Below are 14,135 nucleotides of genomic sequence, written 5' to 3' on the forward strand. Positions count from 1 at the left end.
TTATTGTATTTATATGTTGTTCTTGCATTTACATGAAAACAAATAAAAATTATTTTGATTGAGGCAAACAAAAAGCAGTCACAAACTCCTTAATGTGAGGGACTTCTCTGGACTTAGTCACTAAGGAAGCATATTATGAAGTTAAAGTTCTGAAGTTGTCCCACCACCACACCCAAAAGGGGATGTTGGCTGCTAGGAGGTAGTTGTCCAATTCCTCAGGGTCAGGAAGAGGGTTTTTTTTAAGAAGGGGGATGTACCTCCACCTCTTTCAGAGCTGGTGATACAACCTCCTCATATACCCCTGAAGCCACATCAGCCAAGGAGGGCAAGGGTCAAAATGGCATACAGCCCCCACAATGTCCTAGAAATTGTCTCCTCTCTTACAAGACAGAAGCGACTTAATAGGATTCATTGTTGTTGATCTATGCACTGTTTGTTGACACAAGAGTATGAGGTCCAGCGCCGAGGGCCTTCTGGCAGTTCCCTCACTGCGAGAAGCAAAGCTACAGGGAACAAGGCAGAGGGCCTTCTCGGTAGTGGCACCCGCCCTGTGGAACGCCCTCCCACCAGATGTCAAAGAGAAAAATAACTACCAAACTTTTAGAAGACATCTGAAGGCAGCCTTGTTTAGGGAAGCTTTTAATGTTTAATAGGTTATTGTATTTTAGTGTTTTGTTGGAAGCCACCCAGAGTGTCTGGGGAAACCCAGCCAGATGGGTGGGGTATAAATAAATTATTATTATTATTATTATTATTATTATTATTATTATTATTATTATTAATAGAAGCCACATGGAAGATATGAAGGAGTCACATAGCTCACAAGAGGTAGTATCTGAAAACATTGCCTTCATTATCACTTTGAATATTTAAGAGAATTGTAAAAAAAACAAAACATTTGGTTTTAGTTGTTCTGAGATCTGGTTGGAGATAAGGAAGGTTGAAGTGTCGTAGCTGATGGGGGTTTTGTGATTGGCTAAATCTATTATTGATATACAGCTTCAACAAACATGTTGCTGTAGGACTACTGCTGCAAGTATGCTTGCTGTTGTACCCCTATAATACTGTTCAGCCTGTACACTGATAATATGTAGATGGTTATATTCCCTCTTAAGAAGAAAACAAAAATTTGGCTATAGAACAGCCATCTCGAAGAGTCACTGCAAGATAAAAGCAAGCAATCAGTTTTAGATGTGGAACGCATTCAGATATCACAGTCCAGTCCTCAAAAATTTATGGTTCCAGACATTAACAACAGCATAGTAAAGGTCTGAGGAGTGTTTGCTCATTCTTGTTTTCAGGTAAAACATATCCGCAAAACAACAACAACCCTTTTTCAGAAGCATTTTGCATGCTACAACCATCTCTTTCACTAACAGTTTCATCAGCAAAATGGCTCAACAAGTTACTTTTATTTTATATTTGTTCCTTTCAGGTGTCTGAATCATAGCTGTCAACAGTTCCCTTTTTTAAAGGGAAATCCCCTTATTCCGAATAGGATTCCTCACAAGAAAAGGGAAAAGTTGACAGCTTTGGTCTGAATGATGAATGCAAAAGTAACATTATGGGCTCATCTGTAAAAAAATTTAACAAATTTCTCTAGAACACAGAGGTTCAAAGGGTTGCAGCTGTTTTACACTAAGGGGAGAGCCAATGTGGTGTAGTGGTCCGAGAGCTGGAATAAGACTTGGGAGACCAGGGTTCAAATCCCCATTCAGTTTTTTGGCCTGTCACTGTCTCCCAGCCTAACGTACCTCACAAGGCTATTGTGACAATAAAATGTGGAAAGCCATGTACACGAACTTGAGTTCCTTAGAGAAATGGTGGTATGTAAATAAGTAAAAGTATTCGGATCACCGCCACTTCAAACAGCCATTTTCAGTCACGCCCAGTAATGACTCAAGTTCCATTGCATCTATTGACTGGGGTGGTGGGTGTCTCCAATGACTATTTTACACATACATATATTCATTACATGATAGTTCTATAGCAGCAATCGGATATGTAATGTGCCCTGCTGAGGATAGTTCCAGTCAGGCATTGTTCTACAAGGACCATAGGATACAATTATACTATTGATTTCCATGGTCGTTTTCAAACTTAAAATAATATGCAAGTATCCACGTGGTAGAGAAAAGCTTGCATAATGCAATAACGCCCCCCCACCTCAGCTTCGTATGCCATAAGGAATTAATTCTGCGAGTCCCCTTCAGAGCATTGTCTTCAATATGTATTTTCCATATTTAATTTATCATTGCTTTACTAGTTCACTAGGAGAGAGAGAAAGAGCTGCTGCTTTTCAAATTCATTATCCCAGTTGCCTCACAATTTCCCAAATGAAATGATGGTGTGATAGTGTTTCATCATGCTCCCATTTTCTTGGTAATAGTTTTCTCCAAGGAAATGGATGGCTTTTGAATTTATGTTGGTAATGAAGGTACCATTTGCTTACAAACATTTCAGTAAAGCTTTCTTGCTTTCTTTTAGGAGCAAGACCCTCTCTTTTCATTCATTGAATTAACTTATTTACTTTCAAGGTCACTTAAAAGGGTTGCAGTGCTCTGGACTGTGTGATATGCCAAATGGAACGATTTGATTCATATGCAAGGAAGCAAACATTTTATTTTTTGTAATCAGAGTAAGCTGTGTGAGGAATGATTTTTACCTAGCCCACTAGGTTTAACAAAGTGCTGCCATCTCCCTCTCCCCCCCCCTTTCTCTCGCTCTCTCTCAATTTGAAAATGTTTTGTGCCCTTGCCTGCGTATTGCATTGTTTGTTTTAATTTTTAAAATACCATTCAGGAGTGCCATTTGTCTGAAGCCTTTTTAAAATTTTTCATAACACCGTCAATCCTATTAAAATGCTTGTAGACTGTTCTATGCCCCATTGCTAAAATATGTGGCAAATGGGTTTGCACCTTCACCCTCCACCACTGCAAGGGGGGTGGATAGGCTGCCAGACATCCTTTGTTACTTACTTTGAGTAAGTATTAAAGCCTTATTTCGCCCTGGGAATCGTTTTGCCCGCGTCCCCAGGACCAAAGAAAGAGTAAAATAACACCAGGAAAGTTTCTTCTTTGGAGAAAAGGGTTTAATCTGTGCACAGAGACAGCCAGCAGAATATAGTTTCTGAAATCTGACTACAAAGTAATACACATCAGCAAACTTTCTTATACCTGAAAGCATTCACCCACCTCTCAAGACCTCCCCCAAAACTTCCCCAATCAGCCGGCAAGTTTTCACTTATTCCCTTTTAGGGCATATCTATATTGCTGGCTAAGCAGTCCCTCGTCTTACCCCTGTACGTGTGCCTTTTCTGCTTGCTTAGCAGTCCCTCCCCTCTCCTTCGTACACGTGTCCTTTTTGCTAGCTAAGCAGCCCATTGTACGTGTCTATTCTTATCTTGCATTACTGAAGCAGGAAGCGCAAGGCAGGAAATGGCCCCATAGCCTGTCTGGTAGCTGGCTTGACCACAATGCAGAAGTAAGTTTAGGGCAGAAACTCACTATGTGCAGAAAATATGAAGATTAACCCTTCAGTATATTGTGTTATATTACACACGTGTGGGTGTATAATATATCTAATATAAATACATATTAGATATATAATATAATATAATATAATATAATATAATATAATATAATATAATATAATATAATATAATATAATATAATATAATATAATATAATATAATATAATATAATATAATATAATATAATATAATATAATATAAAATATAATATAAATATACGACTCAAATGGGAAAAATCAACCACGCCACACGGGGAACAGCAATGGAATCTGATCCAAGCAAACATGTTCAAACACGAGCTGTGGTTGGAATTCTGCTACAACAGCAGCATCCAAGCCAGACCAGTTTGGAGCAGTTTCACGCAAGGCCATTCTTGGAAGGCCAAAATTTTAAGACCAGGATTTGCTTTTCTCACATCCCTCCCTTCTTCCCTTCCGTTTTTCCTCTTGCCACGTCTTTTAGGTTGGACAACCAGGGTCAGGGACAGAGTTGTTTTTTTAAGTGATCTGTAAACTCCTCTTGTAGCATTTGTGGCAGAACAGCAGGGTATTTATTTTGCTTTAAATATATTTCTTCACCACCTTTCACCCAGAGATTCCACAGCCATGTACAAATGCTTTAAAGAAATAAAGAAACATAATTAAGGGTGAAGTAAATAAAGAAGCCTTAGGTACATGGGTGGCACTGTGGGTTAAACCACAGAGCCTAGGGCTTGCTGATCAGAAGGTCGGCGGTTCGAATCCCCATGACGGGGTGAGCTCCCGTTGCTCGGTCCCTGCTCCTGCCAAGCTAGCAGTTTGAAAGCACGTCAAAGTGCAAGTAGATAAATAGGTACCACTCTGGCGGGAAGGTAAACGGCGTTTCCGTGCGCTGCTCTGGTTCACCAGAAGTGGCTTAGTCATGCTGGCCACATGACCCGGGAGTTGTACACCGGCTCCCTTGGCCAATAAAGCGAGGTGAGCGCCACAACCCCAGAGTTGGCCACGACTGGACCTAATGGTCAGGGGTCCCTTTACCTTTAAATAAAGAAGAAAGAAAGAAAAAGGATAATTGCCTTGCATCACATTGTCCTAGTGCCAATGATACTATATGGGGTGGCACTGGAGAAATGTGAAGTTGGCTTTAACTGCCTTCCTTCTCCATTCTCAGATGGTTATGGTTCCCTTTATTCTTCAAGCTGACCTTTCTCATAGGGCAGCTTCTCAGTCAAGGTGTCTGAATGTTGTACACACTCTTCCACGGCCTTTTCAGCTGGGTTTCTTGTCCATCTTTGACCTGCTCGCTCCACGGTGGCTGCAGCACTGACACTTCAAACAGTAGATTCTTAGAAATACTGTGGTGAAAGTTCTATTCAGCAAGGCTGCTCTTCGCTGAGAAGGGAGAATGCTGAACTCCCCTGTAGTTGTCTCTCCCTGTGCCCTTTTCACTATGAAAGAGTCCACCTCCTCTATCAAAAGGGGCCAGTTGTTTAAGGCAGCGGTGCCTTCAAAAAACTTCTACCTGAGCTTTGAAGTCTTCTCTAGTTCCGCCTGTCTTTGACCCTAAAAAAAAGCTTCTCTTCTTTTAAAATAAAATAAAAACCCTAAACTTGGAAGAGTGACGACCGAATATAGATTCCCACAGGCGTTTGCTAGACTGATATATCAGAGTGATTTGTGTCCTGATTTGAGCAAAGCTGTCACTTTCTGTATGTAATAAAAAATGTGAGTTGTCAGGAATCTATTTGGAAGTTTTGACTCAAGTTACAGACTTTTAAAAAGAAAGTGCTCTGCTGCAGATGAAGGGAAAATACTCTGGCCTTATTATTGCTGAGGTGGTAAATCTTGGCTATGCCATTTCAAACTTCGGGCGGCTACCATGACGGACTGCTCCTTCATTAAAAGTAATAATGTGCTAATTGTTATTACTGCAGTTACCACTACCATTTTAACCTGGCCGGGAGTCCTGGAAGACCTGCTTGCTGCCTTGCAGGCCTTTCCCACCTGGTCTGAGAGAACTAGACCCTGGATGACTCCAACTACAAAAGCTGAGGCTGCTGAACTGAATCTTGGGTTGGGGTTTTGTGGAGTATGTGTGTGTGGCTGTTATTTTTTGTGTGTATCTTTATTTTGTATTTTATTATTTACTGGTATGTGGAAGTTGCTCAATTTGGTTGCGTACTGTCAGGGAACTGCCATCGGAGCTAGAGGTCGAGGGAAGGCTCCAGAGGGATGCCGGAGAGGGTCCCAGTAGGGAGAGAGGCAGCCCATCTGCTGGGGAAGGAAATCAGCGTAACACCAGTGGAGAAGGGGGGCAGAAGGGGGAATCAGAGAGGAGGCTCCAAGACTCCTCGCCGGAGACCAGCGGAGAGAGTACGGGTACTCCGTTGCCCACACCCTCCCTGCGCAGAAGTCTTCCACGCAGGGAGAGTAGGAGGAGACTTGGCATCAAACAACTTTTATGAAACGCCCACTGACGGATTCTGCCAGTGACTGAGACAGTCACGATGCTGGAGGCTGTTCAGTCAGAAAGGGTTTAACCAGGTAACCTCGCCAGCAGTGGCGGCAACTTACGCACGAGCAACCCCTAAATCCATTACACGTACTTTTTGATGTTTTGTTTATTGTTTATTACTTTGGCACTGCACTTCTTTGGGATTGGGATGTATACTGATCTTCTCCAATCCTCTGGCCACTGCTGAGTTTTCCAAACTTGCTGGCATATTGAGTGTAGCACCTTAACAGCACCATCTTTTAAAATTTTAAATAGTTCAGCTGGAATATCATCACTTCCACTGGCCTTGTTATTAGCAGTGCTTTCTAAGGCCCATTTTATTTCACTTTCCAGGATGTCTGGCTCAAGGTCAGCAATCACACTACCTGGGGTGTATGAGACATCCATATCTTTCTGGTATAATTCTTCTGTGTGTTCTTGCCACCTCTTCTTGATGTCTTCTGCTTCTGTTAGGTCCTTACCACTTTTGTCCTTTATTATGGTAATCTTTGTACGAAATGTTCCTTTCACATCTCCAATTTTCTTGAACAGATCTCTGGTTTTCCCCATTCTACTGTTTTCCTCTATTTCTTTGCATTGTTCATTTAAGAAAGCCCTCTTGTCTCTCCTTGCTATTTTTCGGAAATCTGCATTCAATTTCCTATATCTTTCACTATCTCCCTCGCATTTTGCTTGCCTTCTCTCTCCCCCTATTTGTAAGGCCTCGTTGGACAGCTACTTTGCTTTCTTGTATTTCCTTTTCATTATAAAAAAATTCCTTCCTGTAGCACCTTAAAGACCAACTAAGTTAGTTCTTGGTATAAGCTTTCGTGTGCATGCACACTTCTTCAGATTCCTTTTCATTGGGATAGTTTTTGTTGCTGTCTCCTGTATAATGTTACGAGCCTCCAACCATAGTTCTTCAGGCACTCTGTCCACCAAATCTAAATCCTTAAACCTGTTCCTCACTTCCACTGTGTATTCATAAGGGATTTGATTTAGATTGTATCTTACTGGCCCAGTGGTTTTTCCTACTTTCTTCAGTTTAAGCTTGAATTTTGCTCTAAGAAGCTGGTGATCTGAGCCACAATCAGTTCCAGGTCTTGTTTTTGCTGACTGCATAGAGCTTCTCCATCTTTGGCTGCAGATAATATAATCAATCTGATTTTGATGCTGCCCATCTGGTGATGTCCACGTGTAGAGTCATCTCTTGTGTTGTTGGAAAAGAGTGTTTGTGATGACCAGCTTGTTCTCTTGACAGAACTCTATTAGCCTTTGCCCTGCTTCGTTTGGAACTCCAAGGCCAAACTTGCCAGTTGTTCCTTTTATCTCTTGACTCCCTACTAGTACTACATAACTAGGGACACGGGTGGCGCTGTGGTCTAAACCACAGAGCCTAGGGCTTGCTGATCAGAAGGTTGGTGGTTTGAATCCCTGCGACGGGGTGATCTCCCATTGCTCGGTCCCTGCTCCTGCCAACCTAGCAGTTCGAAAGCACATCAAAGTGCAAAGTGAAAGTAGATAAATAGTACCGCTCCAGCGGGAAGGTAAACGGCGTTTCCGTGCGCTGCTCTGGCTCACCAGAAGCAGCTTAGTTATGCTGGCCACATGACCCAGAAGCTGTCTTTGGACAAACGCCGGCTCCCTCGGCCAGTAAAGCGAGATGAGCGCCGCAACCCCAGAGTCGTCCGCGACTGGATTTAACGGTCAGGGGTCCCTTTACCTTTACCTTACTACATAAATACAATTATTGGGGATTATTGGACTGTTTTTGCTTTTGTTTTCTGTTTTTTTATATTGTGATTTAATAATGTGAATTGCCCTGAGATCTATGTGTATAGGGCAGTATATAAATTTAATAAATAATAATAAAATAAATACGTACTTTTAAGAAATGTTGTAAACTGCCTTGAGCATGGTTTTAACTTTGGGAAGGCAGCATATCAATAAAATACTTGCTTGCTTGATTATCCAAGAAAAGGTGTACCTATTTTCCAGGGACTATCTGTCTCAAAAGGCACATGGTATTAGTTCAAGATGAGCATCTCAATGCAGAAGCATCTGTACATTTAGATTCACACTGGGGCCTGCATTGGCTATATGCTCAGAAGCCTGCTTCACTGCACAAATCTCTCTTGCCAGATACTTGGGCAAAACCCAGAGGCAATTCAAATAACTGCTGAATGCATGGCTAGCTATTCATTTTCTGCCCAAATTGACAGCCCTTCCAAGGGTCCCTATTTTCCGGGGACAGTCCCAGATTTACAGAAGCCGTCCCGGTTTCTGATTTGATCCCATGATGTCCCACTTTTCTTTAGGACGTCCTTAATTTCATCAGCAAAATGGAGGGCATGGGAGAATATCCCTGTTTTCATTGGAGAAATATTGCAGGGCATGGAATTATGCCAAAGAGATAAGTAACTCTACAGCCTTTAGAAGACATCTGAAGGCAGACCTTCAGGGAAGTTTTTTAATGTTTACTCTTTTATTACGTTTTTTATATGTTGGAATCCACCCAGAGCGGCTGGGGCAACCCAGTTAGATGGGCAGGCTATAAATAAGCAAATTATTATTGTTATTGAATAGGATGTCCCTATTTTTATGGGAGGAATGTTGGAGGGTGTGGGTCAGGCTGCCTTTTTTGCAACTTGCCCAGTATCACCTAGCTAGCACCTTGGCAAAGCAGGGATTAGTGAACAGAGTTCTTTTCGGTCTAAGCCAAACAGTTTGTACTATACTATACTGCAGTGGCTCTCAGCCTTAATAGACTTTTCAATTTTTCTACAGGAAATGGAAAACATCCACCGTACTGCTTTCTGGAAAAGCAGAAAAGAAAAAAACATTTCAAGGAGTATGGAATGTTGAGCACAAATAAATGCATTGCTTATAGGTTGGCAGTGTGTTTGTCACATTTCCCAGCAAACCAAGATTGTTAAGGTACTCTCAGCAAATCAGTATTCCAATACGGTCAGCTTTGATTTACTAGCAAAACAAAGCAATATGCCAAGGCGCCAGCCCTACCGGATAAATCACAGCAATATTTGTCCACAATAAGCAGAACAGTTCCTGTTGCAGCACAAAGAACGGTTTAACCATGAGATATTTTATGAGGCCGTCAGACAAACAAACTGGTACATGGAATCTGTTAGATATTTATATCTTCAGTTGTTGACAATGTGTCTGTCTTAGTTACCCCTATCTTCTGTGGCTGTGCCTATGATAAATAGCAGATTAGTAGATGTGTGAGAATGTTTTAGGCTCCATTTATATGCTATAGACATGACAGATCAGCATTTTATTCCATGTTTCTATTTTGGCTAGAGAACTGGAATTAAGGAGGGGGGACAACTGGGCAAACAATTCCACAAGGAGTCAAAACTAAGTAAGATGAAGAGAGTTTAATTCCTCTGACCATGAAATACACAAAGCTGGATCTCATGCAGCATTTGATTCCCATTATATGAAATCGAATGCAAATTGCACTCTGCTTTTGTTTTATTCAGCTGTAATGAAACAATAATACCGTATTTACTCAAGTCTAATGTGCCATCGAATCTAATGTACACCTCCATTTTTAAAACCTTGAAACGAAAAAAAAAGTATTTGCTGGCGAATGTAAATGTGCCATCGAATCTAATGCACACCTTAATTTCCGCAATGTAATTTGGCCAAAAAAGGTGAGCATTGTTGTTGTTCAGTTGTGTCCTACTCTTCGTGACCCCATGGACCAGAGCATGCCAGGCACTCCTGTCTTCCACTGCCTCCCGCAGTTTGGTCAAACTCATGCTGGTAGCTTTGAGAACACTATCCAGCTATCTCATCCTCTGTCATTCCCTTCTCCTTGTGCCCTCCATCTTTCCCAACATCAGGGTCTTTTCCAGGGAGTCTTCTCTTCTCATGAGGTGGCCAAAGTATTGGAGCCTCAGCTTAGAGTCAAGTAAATACAGTATTAATTAAAAATAGATTAGTAAAAATAAAATACTAGTAGTATTTCATACCAAATGTTCCTCAGGAATTCTAAAAGCTTCAGTCTGCCAGTCTTGATTCAAAATGGCATCCAATTGTATACAAACTTAGATGAAAATCTGCTTTTTGATATTAGGAACTATCATGAAAAAACTGGTTCAGTATCTTGAGAGGTGTCCAAATGCACAGGGAACAATTTTTCAAAATATATAGCAGTTTCCATCTTTTTATGATTGGGCATGCCAGCCAGTTAAAGGTTCTTTACCAGGTAAGTTTTCATTTCTTTATCCCTCCAGAATTTCAGGCAAATCGTCTCACATTGATTTATAGAAAACTCAGGTCTGTACTGGTTATCTTTTTTCAGCTAGCTGTCTTACCATTATAATTTCCCTCTAAAAAAATATTTTTATCACCTGCCACAAATATCTATCTCTACAGTGTTATGCCTCTGCTAGTGGTGAGATTATACATTCATTCCAGAAAAATAATATTTTTTAAAAAGAGGCTATACTCGCAGATTATGGAGAACTTGACAACTACAAGGTACACGCAAGCCAAGGGCCCCCAGGGGTCTACATACCACCTACAATGTACATTTACAAATGGTAGTGCCTCTATTCTTTAGCATGGCAACTACATTATCCCAATGTCAACTGTGGCCAGTAAAACTGCAGCTACATAACATAAGCATCATTCTGGATCTTCAGCAAGATTGATGTTCAATCTCCTAACCTAAGACTGGATAGGTGTAAATGGATGCCCATTCCCTATAATTCACAAGCACATCCTAGATACAAATGTGAGGTGTAATCTCACTTGTGTGTATTAATGAATAGGTGTGAGTCCATTTTTAGATGAACCTACAGTGGTGCCTTGCAAGACGAAAATAATTCGTTCTACAAGTCTTTTCTTCTTGCGATGTTTTTCGTCTTGCGAAGCACGGTCCGTTGCAACTGCGCCTCTTCAAGTGGCTTTAAAAAAAAAGTGCAAGACGTTTTCGTCTTGCGAAGCAAGCCCATAGGGAAATTCGTCTAGCGAAGCAACGCAAAACCGAAAAACCCTTTCGTCTAGCGAGTTTTTCGTCTTGCGAGGCATTCGTCTTGCGGGGCACCACTGTATCTAGTCTTCTTCTGATGTGAAGATTTTGCTTTATCCCAACTAGATTCTCCTGGAAAGCCCTCCAAGTGTCCCTATCTTCCAGGGACAGTCCCAGATTTACAGAAGCCATGGATGTCCCACTTTTCTTTAGGATGTCCCTTGCAAGAAGCCAAGTTACAGGGTACCAGGCAGAGGGCCTTCTTGGTAGTGGCACCCGCCCTGTGGAACGCCCTCCCACCAGATGTCAAAGAGAACAACAACTACCAGACTTTTAGAAGACATCTGAAGGCAGCCCTGTTTAGGGAAGCTTTTAATGTTTGATGCATTACTGTATTTTAATATTGTGTTGGAAGCCGCCCAGAGTTTATTATTTCTAAATTTATTATTATTATTATTATTATTATTATTATTATTATTATTATTATTTTCATCAGAGAAATGTTGAAGGATATGAAAGGCCAGGGATTGAACCTCAGACTGTTTGCATGCTAAATATGTGTTCAACCATTTAACTGCAGCCCTTCTCCTATACACAACACTTTGTGCAACACTTTACCACCTTGCCTGTAACCAATAACTTGAGAATTATTGGGTAGTTTAAAAAATTGTTTAAAACAGTTGATGTTCTGGCAATATTAATGCAATGCCAATGCCTGATATGGAACAAGCACTTTAAAGATAACTATTAACGGCCCCCAGTTTGATTAATGGGATTTCCTCTGTTTGGTCCTTTATCTGCAGCCGTTTCTGCCTTTCTTTCTCATATCTACTGGAGATTAAATCATGTCTCTTGGGTGCCATACTGACTTGCATTGATTGTGACATATTATATCCTATTGTTTGTTCTTTATAGTAGGCCTGAATGACAAATGCATCCTTGCCCCACACATATTGGCTTGCTCTGCAGAAGATGGACTATTCTGTGAGATGCTGGGGGGATGGTTCGCTGTTAGTCCCTTTAAAATTCAGAAAACAACAGCACAATAGTGAGCAAGAAGCACATTGTGCTTCCATTTGTAACCATGAAGATTGTCGGTCATAAACTTGAGCAATTGCTCTGAGGCGAGTCAAAGAACAGAGTCGTAAAGTTATCAAATGCATTCCTTAAATGAGGGGAAATGAGCAAATGCAAAAAGTTGCTGGGATCCGTTTGCAGGACTTCTGTTTTTAAATGGTGTTCAGCTGCAAAATAAATGTTTCATATGGGCATAATTTCCAGCATAGGAGCACCACGGTTCATTGCACAGCTCAATAATATTCCCACACGGCGTTAAGGCATAGAACGAAGTTCAGCTACGGCAAGGATAAGAAAATTGTGGCCCTCCAGATATTGCTGTACTAATTCCTCCTATCAGTCTCAGCAGCATGATTAGGGGTCAGGAATGATGGAGCTTGCTCCTCCAGATGCTCAGTTCATTCAACATTCATCCTGATTTGCTTGCACAAAGCTTATGCAGTGGTTTGACTAGGTCCAGTCTTTACTGAGCAAGCATTCCGATTTGTGTATGGGGTGGTTATATGGCAACGAGCATTCTGCCTGATGTGCTTGCAGAGTGCTTGCACTTCTTCCCATTCATCATTTGTTCATCCATGTGAAGAACTCACCTTACCTCTTTTTTCTTTTATTTTAAACTTCCCCCTCCCACAGAGCCATGTCTGCAGCAGAGGCTTCTGAGGCAGGAAGGCCTCTCTTTAGGCAAAGCTCTTCACACTGGTAGAGAGACACCTCTGCTCCTTCCCAACCCCTTCTGTTATGTACTGAGTTGAATACATAGCTGTCAAGCGTCCCTTATTTGGCGGGACAGTCCCTTATCCCAGCGCCATGTCCCGCGGCTGTCCTTATTGATGATGTCCCTTAAATTTCCCGGATTTCAAAGGAAGCAGCTCCTCTCCCTCCCTCCCTGCCGGCCAGGGAGGAGGGAGGCTCCAACTGTGTTGCTTGGCTGCATTGCTCACCCACTAAGAAGTTTAAGAACGACTGGGGGGTAGAGCTTGCATGCTTTGTGCTGATCAAATCGGCTGCGTTGCCTGGGGACTCGCCTTTGCTCAGCGCTTCCCAGCGGAGAGGTGACAGTGGTTTGTCTTGAGGCTTGAGGCTTAGTTTGGCTGCTGGCTGGGCTTTCTGCCTTTGGCTCGGAGGGGCTCAGAAGTTGAACATACCTGTGCTTGGAAAATCCCTTATTTTGACTGCTGATCCCTTATTTTTGAGGCTGCTGGTCCCTTATTTTGAAATCTGTAAGTTGATAGCTATGGTTGAATAGGATCCAAAATGCAGCAGTCTGGTCCTAGAACAATAGGATTCAGAATGCAGCAGTCTCATTGGTCCACAGGAGCCACCCAATCCAGCTCCAGGTGGAAGTGAATCCGCAGCCTGATTGGCCTACAGGTGAATTAGCCAATCACGTGCGGCCCATTGTGTAAATAATGTATATAAAGCAGACATTCTGGGGGAACTTCCATTCCTCCTCACCACTATGAGCTGAGCAAAGAGCATGAAATCCACTCTCGACTCCGAGTATATTTCACCTTCCATATGGTTAATCTACAGTTTAGGATTAGTTTGCCTGGTACAATTCAGCATCAATGCCCCAGCAGAACAAGAAGCAACAATAGGGAACAGAGGTGCTGAGTTCCGTGCAACATGGGGGGGGCTCATCATGTGCACGTGATGTCTCACGTGTGACACACATGTGTGACATCACATGCATTGGGAGGAGACTCAAGAAGAGGCTCTCCACCACCACAGGGAGCCCATCTCATAATTGTGGGGCTCAGACTGTCCCCACATACTTTGCGGGGGGGGGGGCTAAGCTGTTCTCAGACCCATAGGGTTGGCACCTATGATAGGGAAGAACCTACAAACAGGAAACTATTATTCAATGTTTCAGGGGATTTTCCCTGAAAAGGACTTACTTGTTAGTAAACACAACCAATGGATCTCAGCCATGGAGAAGGGGATTGCTGAACAAGATAGCACTTTGTTAAGCGCCGTGTGAAATTTCCATTCCAACTCTACTTTATCTAATGGCAAAGCAAAGCCTCAGCGACAGTAAAGGCAGCTGTTGTG

This window comes from Podarcis vaucheri, assembly GCF_965113315.1.
Source record: "Podarcis vaucheri genome assembly, chromosome: 10".
In the NCBI taxonomy this organism is placed as follows: Eukaryota; Metazoa; Chordata; class Lepidosauria; order Squamata; family Lacertidae; genus Podarcis; species Podarcis vaucheri.